We start from the raw sequence: 19,535 nt of genomic DNA, 5'->3' as shown, positions 1-19,535 counted from the left end.
CGTCATCCGAATCGGGTGAATGCACTTTATCGCTGAAAATCGCACATGTCGAACAATTCGGCTGAGTCGGCGAAAACACTCGTCGAATAAGCGTGACTAAGAAAGGAAACGGCTTAGGAACTCGGACCGAAAGATACGCGGAGAGAAAAGATGAGTCCGAGCGACTAAGAATAGTGGCAACGACAACGTCAAAGTTTTCGGGGACTCGAATCGGCAAGACAGGCGCACGAAAGAAAAGAGAAGTGAGAGAGAGAGAAAAGCAGAAACATTTATCATGCTCCGAGAGAAGATAAAGAAACAGATTTACAACGCAATGAATACGGAATTCAACGAGCTGCCACAAAGATAAACATTCGTAAATGTATCTTACAGTAATGCGATAGTAAGAAACAAAAGACGGTTGAGGAAAATAATTGAGATATCAAGAAAGAAGTAATTATAATTGAAAACTGTCACTCCAAGAAAACCTCTAGAAGCAAAGAGAAAGAGGAAGCATCAAAAGCGGAAACGCGAGGGAACAAAGTTTCCCGAACGAAAGAGGGAAAAATAAAAGCAGATAATAGCGAAGTGACGAAGCGAGAAACGTGAGAAGTGAAACTTCGCTATTGCTTGCTGCAATTGCAAGTGTCAACCGTTATCGCTTTCAGCGTTTCGACGTACGGTAGTAACAATCGTGCACGTAGGGTTCACGTTACGCTGATTCACGATCGTTAACCCCTAAACATGGGGGATGATCCACCGGCGACGCAAGTGACGACACGCGCTGACAATTAGCCTCGCGCGAAAACTCTCGCTATTATTATCGCCGCAAACGCGCGGTTTGCCTTGTCTGTTACATAACTATGCGGCTATTATTGTAGAGACATCTTACGTAAAATCACGACGGGACAGGCACGTATAAGTATGTCCTTTGATCTCGGAATATCTATAGACCCCATAGTTCTCCACATCAGCGATCCCATCGTGACTCTCGACAGGCATGACGGATTAGCGGATGTCACCCGACGATATCGAAACACGCTTCTATCACGGTCAAGTTCGCGCGCGTCACGTTCTTGTCACCTGAGGATAACGAGATGAAAAGCTGATCCCGACCGGAAGCACAATCGGGCCTTCTTCCGCGGGCTGAGAAATCTGCGTGATGAAACGCGGCGCTCTACAATTTCCGAGTTCAACAGTCGAACGTACGCGATTACTTACGTAAGGGCCCAGAGCAGGATTCCGATAAAAATGATGACAACTTAACAATAAGCCTCTCCGAAACACGACGAAACGTGACTCATTGTCGGAAATTGAGTTCTCCGCGTGCCGACAGATTTCTACGGGACTTTCATAAAACTTGTTAGCCGGTCTTCTTTTCGTTTTTACTTCGCCGCGCGTCGATTGTACTGTCAAATCGCACGTAGCCTGCGATTTCCGCGTCAAGCTGAATTACGCAGGCAGAAACAAACAACGCACGACGCCAGGCACTCGCCGATTCTGAAACGATGAAGTTGAGGACGCGAAAGACATATTCAATTATCGCGCGCGGGAAATGTCAGCGTGGTGCACCATCGATTCGCGGATATGAGAAATCCGAGCAAGCCCGCAGCAACACTTGGATCACGTCGGTACCGCTAAAGGAGGACCGCGACTCTCTTCCGTGAACACCCGCTTCGCGCACGGAACTCTCGAGAGCCCGAGAGTTCTGCCGCGCGAGGGGCACTGGCATCCGCTCCGCGAGTCTCCGCTCCGCTCCGGCGAGCTCGGGATCCTGGAGGCAGCCACACGCGCGCAACCCGGTTGCATATGTTTCTCCATATGAAAGATTTCGTGAAATAACACGTTACGTCAGTAATCGCAATCTTAGCCCGATGTACACGGGCGAGCGCATCGCGGTTGCCTAGAGTTCAGCGGATCCCTGTTGCAACAGAGCCGAGTCGAGCGTTAGCCTCGGAAGAGACACGAAACGATGGGCAATTAATAGTAATACGGCGGTCCGTAATACCGGATGATTACATCGTAATCGGCATGCGCGGGCGGACAAAATACAACGTAACGCCGGTGATCAGCGGCCGATATTTCGAGCGACTGCGAGAGTCGTGAGTGCGATTGCGAGTTGTCTGATATCTTAATGATTCTGAACCACGTTTTTGCTAAACATTTTCCTCGTGCAGATCAAGTATCGCGTATCGCATGCGTTCGCAGTACTCGACCGTTTACGTAATCTCGCGGAAAAATATATTAAATTCAGGCTACTGACGCGGCTGCCGATGTGGTCCGTGTCGGCGACGACAGTTGACGGCCGCGGGTAACATTCGCGAATGGGATCGATCAAATCTAATAAACATCGCGAAACGAATTAATTTCGCGTAGCATAAATTAAGAAGCGCGCTCGCGCGGACACCGCTCCCGGCGCTCCTCGTGCCTTCCTCGAGATGCGCGGTTCTTAAGGACAATTTATCGCATTGGCGTTGCATAATCGACAATAGAGAGAAAGCGACGAGGAAGATCCAAGCCCATCCGACACGGGTATCGGCGTGTCCCGCCGCCGTTTTACGGTGCGCCGGCTCTCGTCGCTCCTGCCGCCGCTTCGCTCACCTCGAATGCCTCGCCATTACGACGGCACTGGACGTTAACTCGCAGAAAGGAAAAAAAAAACGGAGAAAAAGGGGAAAAAGCCATCGACGGACGTGCGCGTTTACGTCGGTCGCAGCCGGTTTCGATTCTATTCTCGTCCTTGCCAGGCGAAGCGCGCGAGAGGCGAACACGCTCGTCACGTACACGCCGCTGCAACGCACAAACACGCATGCGAGCGGGCGTATGCGAAGAGGGCACGTATGTACCAAAGGCCATCGCGAATAAGGCGGTGCGCACATTGCACATGGCCTCGACCGAGTCGGGAAGATAAACAAATGGAAGAGACACGGGAATGTTTCGGGGAGCAGCCTTAGCCGTTACGTGCCTAGCGGACCGAGATTTTCACTTATCCCCGGTGACGATCCAATTAAAGCTTCCCGTTAAGGGTGAACGGTAAGCGACGCTGACGCGACCGGATGAAGTAATGAAGTAACGAAGAAATGACTGAGGAAGTACTGGGAGGAATTACTTCAACACGAGCGCGACGTGAACCTTCTGCTGGATCACGCGCGGAAAGTTAGTTGACGCCGGTTTACGTTGAGATGCCGCGCTATGAGAAAGCAAGAAACATACCTTCAAATGTATATTTAAGAGAATCAATATTTAGTGAAGATTGACACGCGCGAAATTTACTGTTGACAAATATATAGTCGCGCGACTGCAAACTGCATGCGCGCGGGGATGCGGGAAATTGCGGGCCCGTCGACGTCGCTATTAACGCGATACTCGTTACGCTGCGGCACGATTCGTGACGTGTAATTCCCACAGGCTGATGTAATGATACGTGTATTTCCGACTGAGTTATTGCAAACGATAAGTCATTGCGTCCATAAACGCAGCGTCGACGCAGTCGATGATGAGCTACCGTTTTGAGAATTACGTTGCGTTACTCGGTGCACGCTGTTACTACATGTCGCCCGGTATTGCCCCCGCGTTACATCACCGGCGGCGATCGATTATATCGGAATTATAATGCCTTCACAAGAATTACAATTTCATTATTTCTCGTCGCCGGGCCTCGACGGGGAACCGGGTCCACGTAGAAAGTCATTCCACCGGTTTTACCGTGAGGAATAAACGATTCACTTGCTATCGGCGCGCGCGATACACGTACACGCGTTCTCACGCATGCGTACACACACATACATGCACACATGTGCACGAGAAACGCGCGCGTGTGCGCGTCGTGCCGCGCGAAACTAGCTCGGCGACGAATGTCGTCGGAAAATGTATTCTTAGACCATCCGCCACACCGTGGCCGTTCTGTAATCGGTCCACGTATCATCGATCTCTGATCTAGTCATCTGTGAAGTTCTCATCGCGGGCGCGTTAAGTGTGAAGCGAAGTCGCCAATTTTCTTCCGCCGTTTTTTTCCCGAACGGGCGTCTCGGATGAATCAATATGCAATTTTATGGAGCCTCGCTTATTGATACAGTTCAGGTATTGTTATCGTTTCTCCTTTATGCACGCGAGATATATATTGGGTTGACCAAAAAGTAATTGCGTTTTTTTTTATATAAATAAAAGGCGAATTTTTCATGGGAAACAAAAACTTTATTAAACAATATATTGTCCATTTTGTTTGATTATCTTTTGCCATTTTTCAGGCAACTTCATGATTCCGCGCTCAAAAAAGTTCTTATCTTTTTCAGCAAAAAACAATTCCAAGAACGATTTCATATCCTCATCAGCAGTAAAGGTTTTACCATTCAAGGCGTTTTGCAAAGAACGAAACAAATGGTAATCTGATGGTGCCAGGTCTGGCGAATATGGTGGATGTGGTAACATCATGGTAACACATCCCATCCAAGCTGCAACAATTTTTCACGAGTGACCAAACTTGTACGTGGTCTAGCGTTATCATGGTGAAACGCAACACCTTTGCGATTCACCAATTCTCGACGTTTCTGTTTGATGGCATCATTTAATTTATCCAGTTGACGACAGTATACGTCTGAATTAATGGTTTGATTCCTTGCAAGCAGCTCAAAATACACAGTCCCACCAGACTGACAGCATAATCTTTCTTTGGTGAATATCTGCTTTTGAAGAGCAGGTTCATCACGCTTGCTCCACGATCTTTTTCGTTTGACGTTGTTGTAGACGATCCATTTTTCGTCGCCTGTTATACGTTTCAAAAATCGATCATTTTCCTCACGTTTCAAAAGAGAATCGCAGATGTCAATACGTTTAGTGAGATGAATTTCTTTGAGCTCGTGTCGTACCCAAATATCGAGCTTACTAATGTATCCAAGTCGTTTTAAATGGTTTTCAACACTCGATTTCGATATGTTAAGATTCTCAGCAATCTCTCGGGTCGTTAAACGCCGATTCGAATCGATCAGTGCCTTTATTTTGTCATCATCAATTTCGATTGGCCTTCCTGAGCGTGGTGCATCTTTCACATTAAAATCTCCAGATCGAAATTTAGTAAACCAATTTTGACACTGCCGCAGTTTTAAAGCATCTTCGCCATATACATCACATAACTTTTTATGAGCTTGCACTGCGTTTTTCCCTTTTCGGAAGTAATAAAACAAAATATGACGAAAATGTTCTTTTTGATTTTCCATTTTGAAATCGACGACAAACAAACAATTGTTAACGAAATCGTGTACTTTCTTTTTCTAAAACAGGCTTGAACTGTGAGTTGTTAACCTACATAATAAATTTGCGGTTTAGAATGAAGTTAGTTACATTTCAAGACATGTATGTCCATCTATTGGAAAAAAACGCAATTACTTTTTGGCCAACCCAATATATTACGTCCCCGGCATGGGGATGAAGAAAAGGGAGGGAGATATCAATTCAATATCATCCGATGTATCGACCAGGACTTTCTTCAGCCTTGCCAGTTCTCTATAACGTTGCTCGCGATCTAATATTCATCGCCAGGCCGCACGTGGAATGCGAGTTATTTGTTAATACGCTGATCAGCATGCACGTTGCGAAAATTCTTCAAGTATTCGAGCCGGAGAGCATCGCTACGCACGCGCAGGCAATAGCGTAAGTGCATCGGCTTATTATTAGACGGCGCGTAAATAGCGTCCAACGATTTATCGGCGAGGAGTCACCTGGTTTATCGCGATCACGCATCACGAATTACAACGAAGGATGGTATACAACCGACGACGATATCGTTCATCTTGCTCAACTCGCGGCGACGATATGAATTACGAGCGACACTATTCGCGATTTCGCGTAACGACCGGCAGTACCAGCAACGGATTCCTGCAGAAGCAGCAGCAACAACAGCAGCAATAGTAGCAGCCAGTCGTCATCGAGTACGCCATGAAAGATACTAGCGGCCATTCCCGGTCTCTCTCACCTTGACGAAAACAATATATCTCGCGCGCGAGAAATATGGACCGCTCGCTCGCTCGCGTTTGCGCGTGTGACACGGAGATTTCGTGTAATTTAATTTCCTGCTCGGTTGCCTGCATTGTCCGAACGATTGCGCTTCGGATGAACTCGGTCAACCGGAAGTGCCGTATGAGCACGCGCTCCTAACCGTTAGCAAGTGTAGAATTATCTCACAATGGGCCTTCCCACGTTTTACCGGACGATGGAGCGAGTGAGAGATGGAATGAGAAGGAGGCAGGGGTAAGGAGGGCGGGAGAGGGACAGAAGCCGTGTACTCGTGTACATACAAATGAACGGGACACGACTGGAACCACCATAAGGACTCCACCTGTATGCTGGCCTTTTCGTTGAAACTTCTGCCGCGGCTACGAACTCATGGTCATTTACATACCGAAATGTTGTAGTGGAAGGAGTAGTTGTTTTCTTCATCAAATGGCGAATCCAACCATATAAAAGCTGGATGGTGAAGCAAAAATGCGAATTATTAAATGTAGATATTATTTTAACGAAGAGCATGCGCGCAGAAAGTGGTTTTTGTTGTAGACTGAATTAACGTGGAACACGTTAATTCAAATTTGATTAATTCAAGTTCCGATGTGAAATACAAAAGGAGAAATTAATAAGGTGTGAGAGTGAACGGCTTTTTGTACGGATTAAATTTAACCGTAACTTGACGCGATCTACTCCGCACGTGGATTGAAATCTGAATAATTGAACAAGAATTGTTCAGAATTCGTGAACCGATTTTATAAATTGACGTTTTACAGCTTCCGAGATTTAATAGAAGTACAGCGTGAGTGATATTTTTGCGTGACGAGATCTGCGCGATGCTTCATAGAAGGCAATTAGCTCCTCTGCGGATGACACGTTTGCATACAAGAATAACGCAATAAAATTGTACGTGGGACGGCAAACGCTGTATTGCACAATGCACATGACAGTCACGTCATGGTCCAGAATACAAATACGCGATCTTTTTTCACTGCTAGATTTCACTATATTTATCCGTAGGTCATTGTGGCGACATGAATCTATTCAAGCTCGATACTTCAATAGGAATGTTTGATCCATCCATGGAAGCATACTGCTTCATCATTTGGCGACCCGAAAGTTGAACTCATCGCTTTCGCAAATCCACAGGACAACGATAGACATTACGCTTCGCCTCTTAATTGCATAATAATCAGAGAACTCCTGGGGGACCGGGAACGCCCACTAATTGCATTGACATTCCCATAACGAATTGCGTAATCCAACGTACGACAAAGTATGCGTTAGCATGGAGCAATCGCACGCGCAAACAGGGATTCTAGAATGCTTCAGAGACAGCTAGGATTCAACCAATATCACTGCACGCTAAGCAGACGCGGACGACGCTGGAAGCGTACCGCGTCGTCCGAGCAGCGAGCGGATACAGGTGCGAGGCGGTCGAGAAAGTGAAAGACACCTCAAAATGAACGTAGCGGCCACGTGGCCGCCGCGATATACCGGGCGGTCGTCGGCTTTCCGATTTGTAGATCGCAGTTAACGAGAGGGATGCGGGTGCCCCCTAGCAAAGAGAGAGAAAGAGAAAGAAAGAGACACGCACACAGGGGAGACACAGCTAAATTTAAACGCTCGACACCGCTCGCTCGTGTATCATTAACGAAATGCATCCGGACGATCGTCGAGCGGACGTGTGGGCCGTGCGGCACGTTACACGTGCGTCGTGCCGATCAGCTGGCCCGCATACACATGAGCCCCATGCCCGGACCCCATGCTCGGGTCCCGACCCGTCTACCCCCCGCTGTCTCGGTCATTCCCCTCGCTACCCTCTGCTTGTGCCGCGATCGAGCGATTTCTCGCTCCGTTTCGCGGTATCTGTCGCCCGTCGTCCCCAAACAATGTCGATCGCCGATACACGTCGCGTGGGTCGCACGGTCCACCAAGGTTGCTTTAAAATTCACCCCACTGAGAGCGCGTGGAGGACTCCCTCTTTTCCTCCTGATCCTCCGGCACTCTCTTCCCCTTTGCTACGTTTCCTCTCGGTCCTTCCGCTGTCATTATGCCCGTTATTACGGTTGCTCACGATTGCGCTCGGTCGGGTGCACGGGATGAGGCGCGTTACGCATACGAGTCGCGTGTTTATGGTTGTATATCCGCGGAAGTGCTCTCTCATTAATACGTCACTCCGCGTCGAATCGTCGATCAAATGTAATTGCAGCGGCCGGCGATCTCCCGTGCTCGAGATACGCGTATGCACGCTCGCTTTCTCGTCGATATAAATTGCTTTCGAGGCAAATGAGAAATGCACTTCTAATCTCTTCCCTTCTTAACACGTTGAGTGCCGCACGGGCCATCGATGAGCTATGTTGGATTTTCTGTTTAGACCGTTTTGATAACTTTATATATAAAAAAAATATTATTATGAAATGTTCAATAATATTATTAACAAGTACATAATTATTATATATAATATAATTATCATACCGTGGGCCATCGTTGGCTTACACGGCGTAGTGATACGTTTTCAATTCGCCAGGTTCATAAACATATACATACATGAATACAATAATGTGGATCATCGGTGGCCTACGTGACCTAAATGGAAAGTCACGTGAAACAGGCGCAACACTCAACGTGTTAATTAATCTTTGTATCGATACACGCATATGGCCAGGCAGATACACGCGTCTATCGGAAGTTGCGCACGCTCCTTCAGATCGATACGCGCGCGATGACACGCACGTGCCTTACGCAGGCGTCAAACATAAAATGATAGAGTCTAAATTTAGACAGATTGCTATCTCTCTCTCGCCGACCTCTTAATTACTCGCTCGCTTCGTCACTTTATCCGCCATTGCAGCGGCACGAGCACGAGTCGCGTGCAATATCGGGGAGACTTTTATCGAGCGACCATAATCGTCGCGTGCTCCGAGATGTACTCGCGCGGAAAGCGCGCGAGCACTTCCGCGGTTACCGTTAATACGAAAGGATACTTGCCGGACAAGTGTAACCGGCTAACTGCCAGGTGAATCGAATCGCAATCGCGTCGTTGCGCTCACAGTCCCGCGACAACGGGGAAACGAAAAAGAATGAGCGCGATTTCAACGTCGTCATCGCGCGAGAACGGCAGACACGCCTCGCGTCCGCCGTTGCGTCCCGTTTTCCGGCGCACTTGCGTCAAACGCATGAAATTTCCGGCCTTCGTCGCGCACGACGATATGAATACGCGGCGTGGATTCTTCAATGGAGTTATTGCAGCTGTGCGAGCGCGGCAGCCTCGTTCTCTCCGCTCTATCTCCATCATCATGCTCGATGGTGAGGTGTACGCGAGCGAGCGGACGCGTCTGGAGAAGAGCAAGCGCGACGCAACGCGGGAGTCGGCAATCGCAATGCCGGCGGATTCAATTTTTCATGTCGCGTAGATACTAGAGATTGCGTCCCATCCCGCGGTTGTTGCGTGAAGAACCTCTTTCGCAAGTGTCTACTTACTCGTATACAATGTAGCACCGATGTAACCTCAATATTCAAAGATCATTTTCGCGCGTCTAGAGAATCAAGATCCGAAGCTTCCGACACCGGTATCGGTTTCGATCCTATCGACGGAATGACAAACAAGAAGCGAGCAAAAGAGGAGAAAGGGAAGAGAAGAAGCTTGAAGGAGATGACCGACGAGACCCAGGCAACGGCCATCGACAAAAGGAACGAGAAAGGTCGATAGAAAGAAGGGCCGCGTGATGCACAATCCACGGAAGCGAGAGAGGAGGAAAGTCGATAGAGAGTCTCGAAGAACGAGCGGCGCGAGCGAGAAGAGAGGAACCCTGCGAGAGGCGCGAGAGGAAGAAAGAGAGAGGGTGGGAGAGAGAAAAGGAAGGGAGAGCGACGGCCAGGGAGCGTGGGTGAGAGGGAAGAGGGAACCGGCGAAAACCGGCAAGGGACAGAAGAAGAGCGGTATCTCTCCCTTCTCTCCTCGAGGGTGGCGGAAACTATGCGATCGATAGTTGAATGCCCTCCAGTTGACATGCGTATCCCCTACCTGCTCTCCTACACAGCCCGGCCGTGATAACTCTCCTCTTCTGCCCTCCGTCCCTTCGTTTTCTCTCTCTCTCTCTCTCTCTCACACCCAGCCAACCTTCCTTCCTCGCTACGTCCGTGCCGTATGCCTGTGCGAAGATCGTATCTCGAGCACGCAATTAGAAAGGAAAAAGGAGAAAATTCGCGACGGCGATACATCGACGAGGCCGACGAGGTGGAAAGAAATTGGCACGGGAGGTATCGGTTGGACGCGATCGGACGGAAATGGACGACGAATTCCTTTGCACGTGATACCCCTGGCTTCCCGTGCCCTAACGCGATCTTCATCCTACGTTTAGATCGCCTATTCTTTGCTAATGGATTTATACCGAATGGTACTCTTTTATGATCTGTACAAAGGACATATAAAAATGTGGATCATGCATTTAAAAAATTGCGTATGAGTGTTATATACACAATTGTTTAAGTACTCACGAAATGCACTCATGCGTTTTATTTCTAATTGGCTCAAATAGTTATTTTTTATCACAGATGAAGCATGATACTCGTACAATTGATAATATCGTGTTAATTCAATTATGCATCTGGATTGTCGACCGCATCAATAACAGCTAAAATGCCTCGTGACATTATTAGAACGTTAATATAATAAATTAATCGGAATTCTATTACGATTAATCAAACATTTGTTGAGTATGAAGAAATAGCAAGATACCGAATGCTTTATCAATGCAAACAGACGATAAATGTTATACCAATTAATCAGATTAATAATAATTCAATCAGTAGTTCAACGAACCGTCTCTTCCAAGAAAACAGAAAAACTAATGAAACTACCATTTTCGTGGTTAGATGTAAAATTTGTATTTTGAGAAACCTGCAATGCGCCTCGAGATCTCGTGAAGTATTTTTAGCGTGGACAATATTGCGGTTTTCCTAACATGCAACACGAAAATGCCGTTAACGCGCCTTTATAGAGCGCGACGGTGAAATTGCACGGCAGCAGCAAGAGGGATACGTTGTTTTCCGCGAATCATGAAAGCCGTAAAGCAAGCCTCTCTTTGTGCCATATCGCGTTAATCGGCGGAAAAGGCTTTCGCGTTTTCTTTCCATGCGAGACGGATGTTTTACGTATGCATTGCGGTGTACGCAACAGAGTATTTTCGTGCGAGAGTGACGGAATATATACGTATAACTGATTAGCAACTATCGCGCGTTTTATTACGCGTTTACGATGAGGCCACCTAGTAGATGTCGTGAAGCGAGAATTGGAATCAATCTTATCAAACTTCCGCGATAACGTCGACCTCTCTCTCTGTTTCCCCCCTCAAAGACGCCACGTTTGTTCGGATCGATGGATATTCTTGAAAACCTTCGTCGGATTGATAGCTCTTAAACTTTGGAACTCTTATTAGTTTGTGATTCCGATTACAAATTAACGTAAAAGTCCAAACAAGCGTTATTCTAAGAAGTAATTAAGAAATCTTAGTATACAGAAGAGCGGATATGCGTTACGAATTATTTTGACAACGTATCGTCGCATTTTCAATATGTCATAATCTCACATATTGTTTATTCTGCAGAGAGGCGCGATATTATAACTGCAGCAATGCAAATGATGTCGTTAATCGTTACCGTTGTTTTTATTCATTCGTTTTAAAGTTAATTTGTAACCAAGAATACTTGTGAAATGATCGATCGTTCCCGAGTGATTAGCGCCATCGAAAGTTCCGTCATCACTTCCGTTCCTAAACAAACAGAAAACCTACTACCAAAAGATACCGTGCCTCGAGGCGCACGCGAGGTTTCGTTGAATTTTGTTTCAAAAGGTCAGGCGTTATGGGAGTTACGTCGCGTTTGCATAATGACATGCATTATGCAGATGCAGGAATATCTTTTGTGGAATACGTTTATCCCGCAATTTCTTAATTTCCGTTCGATCGACGACGAGTATTATCGCATCTCGTCGTACTCAAAGTAAACGAAGTTGACGATGTTAGTTCTTAATTTTTAATAGACGCTATGGATTCTTAAACATACAAAAGCCGAAAGAACTTTGCAGTCCTGTACTATTTACTTTTTCAACAGAAACATTCACTCATTACGTGTTAATGATATCGCACATGCGTCACACACGTGCCGACTAAATAATAAATGCTACTCACAGTTGATGACACGAGTTTAATTAAGACTTAATTTACCGATCGATTACATAACCAGGAAAGATTATTTAAATGACGTTGAATGTTAGAATGCTAGAACGTCCATCGAATTTCTCCGCGAGTTGGTATTAATATTAATGTCGAAACGATCGCAGAGAGAAATAGGTCGAATAAGAATAAGTTGTAGTCGTGCTGTTAGTACGTCATTCCGGCGCACTGCACATCTCGTGATGTAGCTATTATGTCATCGCAGAGTGCAGCTTGTTGACGTCAATCGATCTACGTCGGTCCGAGGAGCACAAATACCCCGATATGGCAGCCACGCGAGCGGTGGCACGAGAAAGAATAGTTTGCGCGAACGATAACGGTCAATCGAAATGCGCAAGCGGGATTCCGACAAATTGAACATAAACGTGCACCTGCGATATAAACAATCCGACCATGACGCACGTCCGGAATCGCGGTTTGACGCGGATCGTTACCGGTTTCGACGTTTTACCGGCCGCGCGCGACGAAACGCACGATCGATGTGGAACGGTAATTTACCGTTTTCCAGCGAAACAAAGTACCGGGAGCCACGATCTGGCTAATTACACGCGCGAAGTTCACGCGATCGCGCTTTCGTGTATAAAAAAAGAAAAAAAAGAAGAGAGAAAAGAGAGAAGAGGAAGGAAAGCATGCAGAGCAATCGAGGAGCGAAATGATACGTTTGGTCGTACTGGCGCGAGGATTATCCGTTAAAAGTGTCATTTCCCAGGCAAGTTATAATTTTCACGAAAACGGTGTTACTACGTCGCGTGGTTAAATGTGACGCGACCTAGAACTGTCATTTCCCGTGATACGCGAGAGCTACATAGTATAGAAATCTGGACGGCTCTCATATGCTACGATTGCATGTATCGTAGAGTCCATTGATTCCTCCCCTCCTCCTGTTCCTGCTTTCGAGGACTGAAGCCTCGGATTTTTCGCGTGAAATCGCACGTAGTTGTCCCATTCGCTAATTTAACTCGATTCAATTATCAAGCCGCCCGTTCGCGAATTTAATGTACCAGCGTCAGTGGATTTAATCGAATTATTATGCGTGGCTTAATTACCCATCAGTCGCGCGCAAAGAGAGACGAAAACATGAGCAAGTCGACAATTCGCGTCGGCGAGGCACGAACTGTACCATCGCGTTTCACGAGAGAAAACAGTCGCCTCACACGTACGCGAGCATTTATTTGAGAAAATGCAACAAAATTGGAACGCTCGAAAGTCGGCCGCGTGCGTGTACGTCGCGCGCCGTACACGTTTTACAGTCGCGACATCGAAATTGGCTATCACGCTGCGATAAAAACAGCGAAGGGGCGATTTGATGCTCTGAAAGGGTCGTCGAGAGTATCGGAAAAGTCGGGAAATTCGCGCTCGCCGAGTATGCGCGTGTGAGAAAACTGCATCGAAGAATCGACCGAACGATGGCGATTAACAGGACCGTGAACGATCGCCTCTGAAAGCTGACCCGAGACGATGCTAATTATCGTACCGATGGATGTGGGTCGTGCAGTTTTTGTGCACGCGCGCACGCTCATCCAAGTCTCGTAAAATACATGGCGCCTGTTCATCTCACGCGCGTTCGCCGATTTCCTGTTCGCCGCGAGTAATCCACAAGCGATCGATCAGCGGCACCCTATCTTCATCATTCCGCCAAATTCCTTTTAATAATCATGAGGAAAGTTTATCTCGAGAGCCAGATATTCGTCTCGATAAGAGACAACTCCCAGACAAATCGAGCACGCATTTTCCTGAAAAATCTTTCGAGGAAGAATAAGATTGATTGGCGATCTCGAGACTGATCGCATCGTACACTGGCAAATTTCGGCGACTCCGTAAAATCGTTAATCCTTGTGACAGTTTCGGGACACGTGTGTATCACGGAATTCTGGGCTGCATCGCGGAGACGACACCTCTGACCCAGCTCCGACGTAGACGGATAACGTGGTATTAATAATAATTTTAAGGCGACGCGGTTTTATTTATGAACGCGCATCATTAAAAATCTATCATTAAAAATCTACCGTTAAGGATAGACACATTAATTCACACGCGTAACGTCCGTTCAAATATTAATACGCTAAACACGCTAATACGATACGCGGGAGATCCATCACTCGTGGCCGACTTCAGAACGTCGCATTACATTAAACGCTAATATCAATTAAAACAAATTGCATGCCGAATGGGACTGCATGATGAGATGTCTGAGGCATAAGTGATGGACCTGCCCGTCGTTCCTGATGAATACCCTGCTTCATCCATCAGCCGTAAAAACAACGCGCCTCAACGAACATCGACGAAGGCACCGTCCTCTTTATGTTCCAATTCGTCGTAGGTAGAAATACGCGCGGCAATAGCAATGACATTTTCAATTGTCCACGCGATACCCTCCGCTAGCGCGCGCGTGCGGGCGCGCTTGCATCGCGTCCGGCAAAAGAGAAACACGTCCCATTTCTGTCTATCAAGCAACCGGGCGGCGGTAGACACAGACAAACGATGCCAGGACACTATCGATTACCGGGTTGCTGCGCGACATAGCCCCTTCATTCTAACTCTGGCCAGCCCGCCTGCATTACGCACGTACGTATACATACGAATGCGTGCGCGAGCGTACGGTTTTTTCCCCTTTCCGCGCGCCAACCGCGTGCGTTCATCGACGTCACGTGGAACAGGATACGTACGCATACGAAAGCGGAGGGTGAAAGATACAGCACACGGGGAGGAAAAGAAGGGAAAGTGGTTGGACTGCCTTTTCAAAACGAAACGAGCACCTGCTCTCGCTCAAAATAGCGGGCTTTACTTTTAACGTTGCCGTGAAATGAGGCATAATTCCATGACGGAGCGAAGGTTAATATATACTTTCTAACGCTAAGTTTAGAGCGTGTCAATATTTTACGTTTAATAAAAGCGTCGAGTCCATGTTCGCTCCTTTAAATCGATCTTATGTAATACTGTAAGTCGTGGAACGTGTATTTTAGCGTAGTGCTAATTACTGTCTCTGCAATTTAGATAAAGTATGACTGCAAGAGCTAGGCTTAAAATACTATAAAAGAGCTCGTACACACTTTTTAAAGCTTTTCGTGGTTTCTCTGGAAAAACGCCTTTACTTGCATGTGCATCATCGCGAAGATCACGTAAATCTCATCGGGCACGCTACGTTCAGGCGCTACGAATCACCTGATTTTCCTGCCTTGAGTTCGATAAATACGTCAAGATAGGGGAGAAAGACGTGTCCGATAAGCTGTGTCAACGTGACGCGAATGTTGAATTCACGTTGGTAGGCACTTTCTACGAATGTGTAACGCGATGACGTTTCAACTATGAGAAAAACTGATGACAACATCTAAACGCTAATACGAGATGTTTCAAGGTACGTGGGCATGCAACGTGTAATGAGTTTTCTAACTGATAAAATCAATGCTTTGTAATAAGAATTTTAGCTTCTTTTGTAAATCGATACTTTGTAAATTTTCAATGTTTCGTGCAAACTATCAAGTGTTAAATTTTATTCAACCCTCTTTAGATTGCTAAATATTGCTAAAACAAGAATTTAATGATTATAAAGAGTTTTACTTTTTTAATCGTTTACACTCTAAAGCTATTAATAATCTGAATTTTTGCATAGAAAAAGCGCCACCTTTAGATTGATAAAAAATTCCACTATGTGTGCGAGAGCAAGCATGAATATCCATTCTGTATTTTGCCCTCATGTTGAAAGAGCGCAGGTTCGCGCGTGTAAAAATTTAATCAAGTTCCGCCGCGTTGTGCACGTAAAACCCTCGTTACAGCGATGGCAAATAGTAGATGAGAGCTACTTGTCTTAGTCATTATAAATAATTTTATTATAATTAATGGGAAATTTTGCGCGTAATTACTTTCTACGTGCGAGCGCGTAAATACAGCGAGATGAAATTCGTTTCGCTACTAGAAAATCATCTTGTTCTCGTTTTGCAGAAGAAAAAAGTGGTTAGCTCTCTCTTTACGTTATTTAACTATAAAATTCCGTAAAGTTGTCAAATAGAAGAACAAAGTAATCATCGTATGATTATATTAGACATTTTTAAATATTTTAAATTTAATAATAATTTTAAAAATAATTTTAAATATCTAAATTAAAAAAGGGAACGAGAAAAGATCTGCGTTTTATGTATTATCTAAAAGATAAACATGCTGTATCCAAACATAGAATTTAAAACAGCTTATTTTCACTCGAATTTAAACAAATCATGTTTATTCTGATATAACTCTATCAATTTCGCAATGTTTCAACATTGCATCTGCACGTCATGTTAACCGAACGCTTTCGGATTGCGAATGATAAGAATGATAAAAGACAGAAGGGATGAACCAGTAGGAACATCGCTCCACGTTCCAGGCTACCAGGAAAGCCTCGGGTTTTCCGAGGGGGCTGCCGAGCGTTGAAAAGGGAGCATCACGACTAAAGCGGCGGGGGCAGAGGCAAAGAGAGAAAGAGAGAGAGACATAAAGGGTAGAGGCGGGCATTCGGGGGGGCGGTAGATAGGTAAGGGTAGGGTGCAAAGTTGCGCAGGTCAGGCCAGGTCAAGGCACTCTCCACCAGCGAAATAACCAACCTAACTCGGTGCGCGGACCCGTGTGTGTATCTACGCACGTGCGTGCATAGCACTGCGCATAGCGGCGACATCGCGAGAGCTTATCAGGTGCTAATCTCTTGCAATCTTTCTCTTGCGCGATGTGGATTTATCGTGAGACCGTCACACCGTAATGCACTTGTAATGAAATGCACAAGTCTCAGACCGTTTTGAAAGAGCAAGAAACCGCGGTAAAATATCAGTTTTTAGATTTGCAAATTCAACATCGCAAATGTTGATGTAATACGAATACGTTTGCTGCGTTTATGACGCTCGACAATTGAGGAATTGATACGCGGTATTCAGATTTGTGTACGAATTGTCGCCCGGATTTCTTTTCTAAGAACACATTAGGACACACAGAATTTTCAAATAAGAATATACTAAGATAAGATTAGGCATTTGGAGATTTCGAAACAATCGCTGGATAAGATAACTAAAAGTGTCACAGATTAAGATTGCACTTCTAATCCAATATTGGAAAAAGATTAGAGAATGAGTTTTGCTTTTATCTCTATTCAAGTTTGAAGTAGACGTCAAACAGGCTTTTCATCAGGCTTACGGGATACCTGTTTCGTTTGAAAATGGCAAAGTATGAATTTGAGGGTCGTTACTAGTTTGTGTGAGTAGTAGTAGTAGCGCGTGCGTGGTTAAGACAGGTGGCGGTCGGTCGCACGCACCTGATCTACCGGAGGGTAGTAGTGGCGGGTACCTTTAAATTTAAAGGGCCCCGCCTTAGACGAGAAAAGAGCCCTCACGCACGGTTATCCTTTAGAGGTCTCTTCCCCTCCGGCGATGCTCTGCTTGATGACGTATCGCGCCTCGCGCGGCTCGTAGAAAAGATTGGAGCGCAGGCGCTCGCGACTATCGCCTGGAAATGATCGATAATCTGAGAACGGTCGAGTAATTAAACGGGAAAAAATAATCAAAAAAGTTAAGAAGGATAATAGAGAAGAAGAAGAAAATGTAGAAGCAAGAATCGTGGAAAGGTAAACACATTTAAAAAATATCGTTTGAGTATTTGCAAAACAAAAAAAGGTAGATGAGAATGAAGAATGAAATTCAAGCACGCGTGAATAAAAGTGTAGAAGCGATAATAAGAAGCGATAGCAGATACATAAATTAAACTGGAACAGAAAAATGCAAATGTATACGATTCCGAGTGTCCAAGAAATTGAATGTGAAATTAAATGTGCGAAAATTGAAATGCATTCATCAAACGAGGCATTACCTACTTGTTGTTTCCGTAATACTTTCCGTAATAAATAACGAAAAAATTGTTATTATTTTTCATTTTTGTAACATCAGATGTCTGTACAAACATGTTTTCTTTTTAGTCTGCTCATAAATTATCATTTTACTGCATCAACACGAGCGAGGTACGATGACGTCAAGACCCTGACGGTAGCATAATTAAAAACTTACATTATTGTAATACCGAAAGACAAGTCATTATTTGAGGTGGCTTGCAATAACATGCAACAAACGTTTCACATGATATAGCGTATTTGCAAACTTGTTGCTGTCCCAAATGCGTGGAGCACGAACAAGATCTCATGTACGATGACAGATTGAGTGTGTATCAATCACGAAAGAGCAACGCTTGTCGCGTTAATGTCCGTCATATATGGAAATCCATCAAGACATAACGAAATATTTAACATGAGTTGACCAGGAATAAATACTCCGACTAATCACGTTAGTCAGAAATATATGCTTGCATTCGATTGAGCAATTTTACGATAATGATGATTTACATTACATTGTAAGCAGAGACATTCTTGCAAAAATACGCTGTTCGCGCAATTCTTTCGCATTCCGGAGCAACGAAAGCACTTTACGCGCAATACGAGTGAGAAAAACGAATTGCCAGAAAATTCCCGAGGTTCGCCTTTACGTATCCATTAACTTTCAAATCAATCGTGATCGAAGCGTACGCAGCTGCTCGCCGCAATACGTATGGATTCCCGAGAACGGTGGCGAGATATTTTTAAATCAGACCGCGACACCGAGAGCTCTCCCATATCGAGGTTTATCGCCATCCAAAATCTAGTTTCCGTCGAAATTCGCGTTCATCCTCGGCAACTCATTTACCCCTCCTCCACTCTACGCCTCTCTCCTTCTCTCTTTCATCCCTCTCCGCCCCCCCGGCGATATTTACGTTCGCCCGGCGGGCAGACCGGAAATCGATACACCTCTGCGCGAAATCCGGCACGCGAAACCGCTTTAGGCAGAGAGCTACGCCGCTACGAGGCAATTTCCAACAAATCCGCCCGGGGGCCGCGGTACCCCGCCCGCCTTCGTTCGTCGCCCCACCCGCTTGGACACGTCACGTGCTCGAAAAACGACGTTGCCATCGCTGGCCGCGCAATATTGCACCGTGTCGTCATATCGCCGCGTTGCCGCGCGCTTACCGCGAGAGGCCGATGCGCGACGCGGTACGGTGCGGCGCGGTGTGGTGTAGCACGACGGCTGGCGCGGGGAAAAAATACGCGGCGATCACGTGGTCGTGGCGCACGCCGCCGCCGTCGCCGTCGCCGTGAACTCCCCTCGGTCCGAAAACGGCCCGATCGCTGCGATTGCGTCACGCGTTGCGAGGCGACGAGGCGCGGTGCGGAGCAGCGCCGCACGGCGTGGCGAAATTACGCGTGTATAGCGCGAAAATCGCACAGAACTGTACGCCGCCGTACATACGTATGCTGCGTACGTGCGCGTGCTCCAACTTCCGCGC

General features: G+C 46.2%; 1 protein-coding gene across 2 annotated transcripts in view; it reads right to left on the bottom strand.

Moving 5' to 3' along the window:
* The window catches only part of LOC105281003 (cytoplasmic polyadenylation element-binding protein 2), a 169,635-nt gene that overhangs the window by 109,366 nt on the left and 40,734 nt on the right, over positions 1-19,535 (bottom strand). The window lies entirely within an intron of this gene.

Source organism: Ooceraea biroi, chromosome 5 (genome assembly GCF_003672135.1).
Source record: "Ooceraea biroi isolate clonal line C1 chromosome 5, Obir_v5.4, whole genome shotgun sequence".
Classification (NCBI taxonomy): domain Eukaryota; kingdom Metazoa; phylum Arthropoda; class Insecta; order Hymenoptera; family Formicidae; genus Ooceraea; species Ooceraea biroi.
The sequence above is the reverse complement of the archived record's forward strand: the minus strand, read 5'-3'. Positions and strand labels throughout refer to the sequence as shown.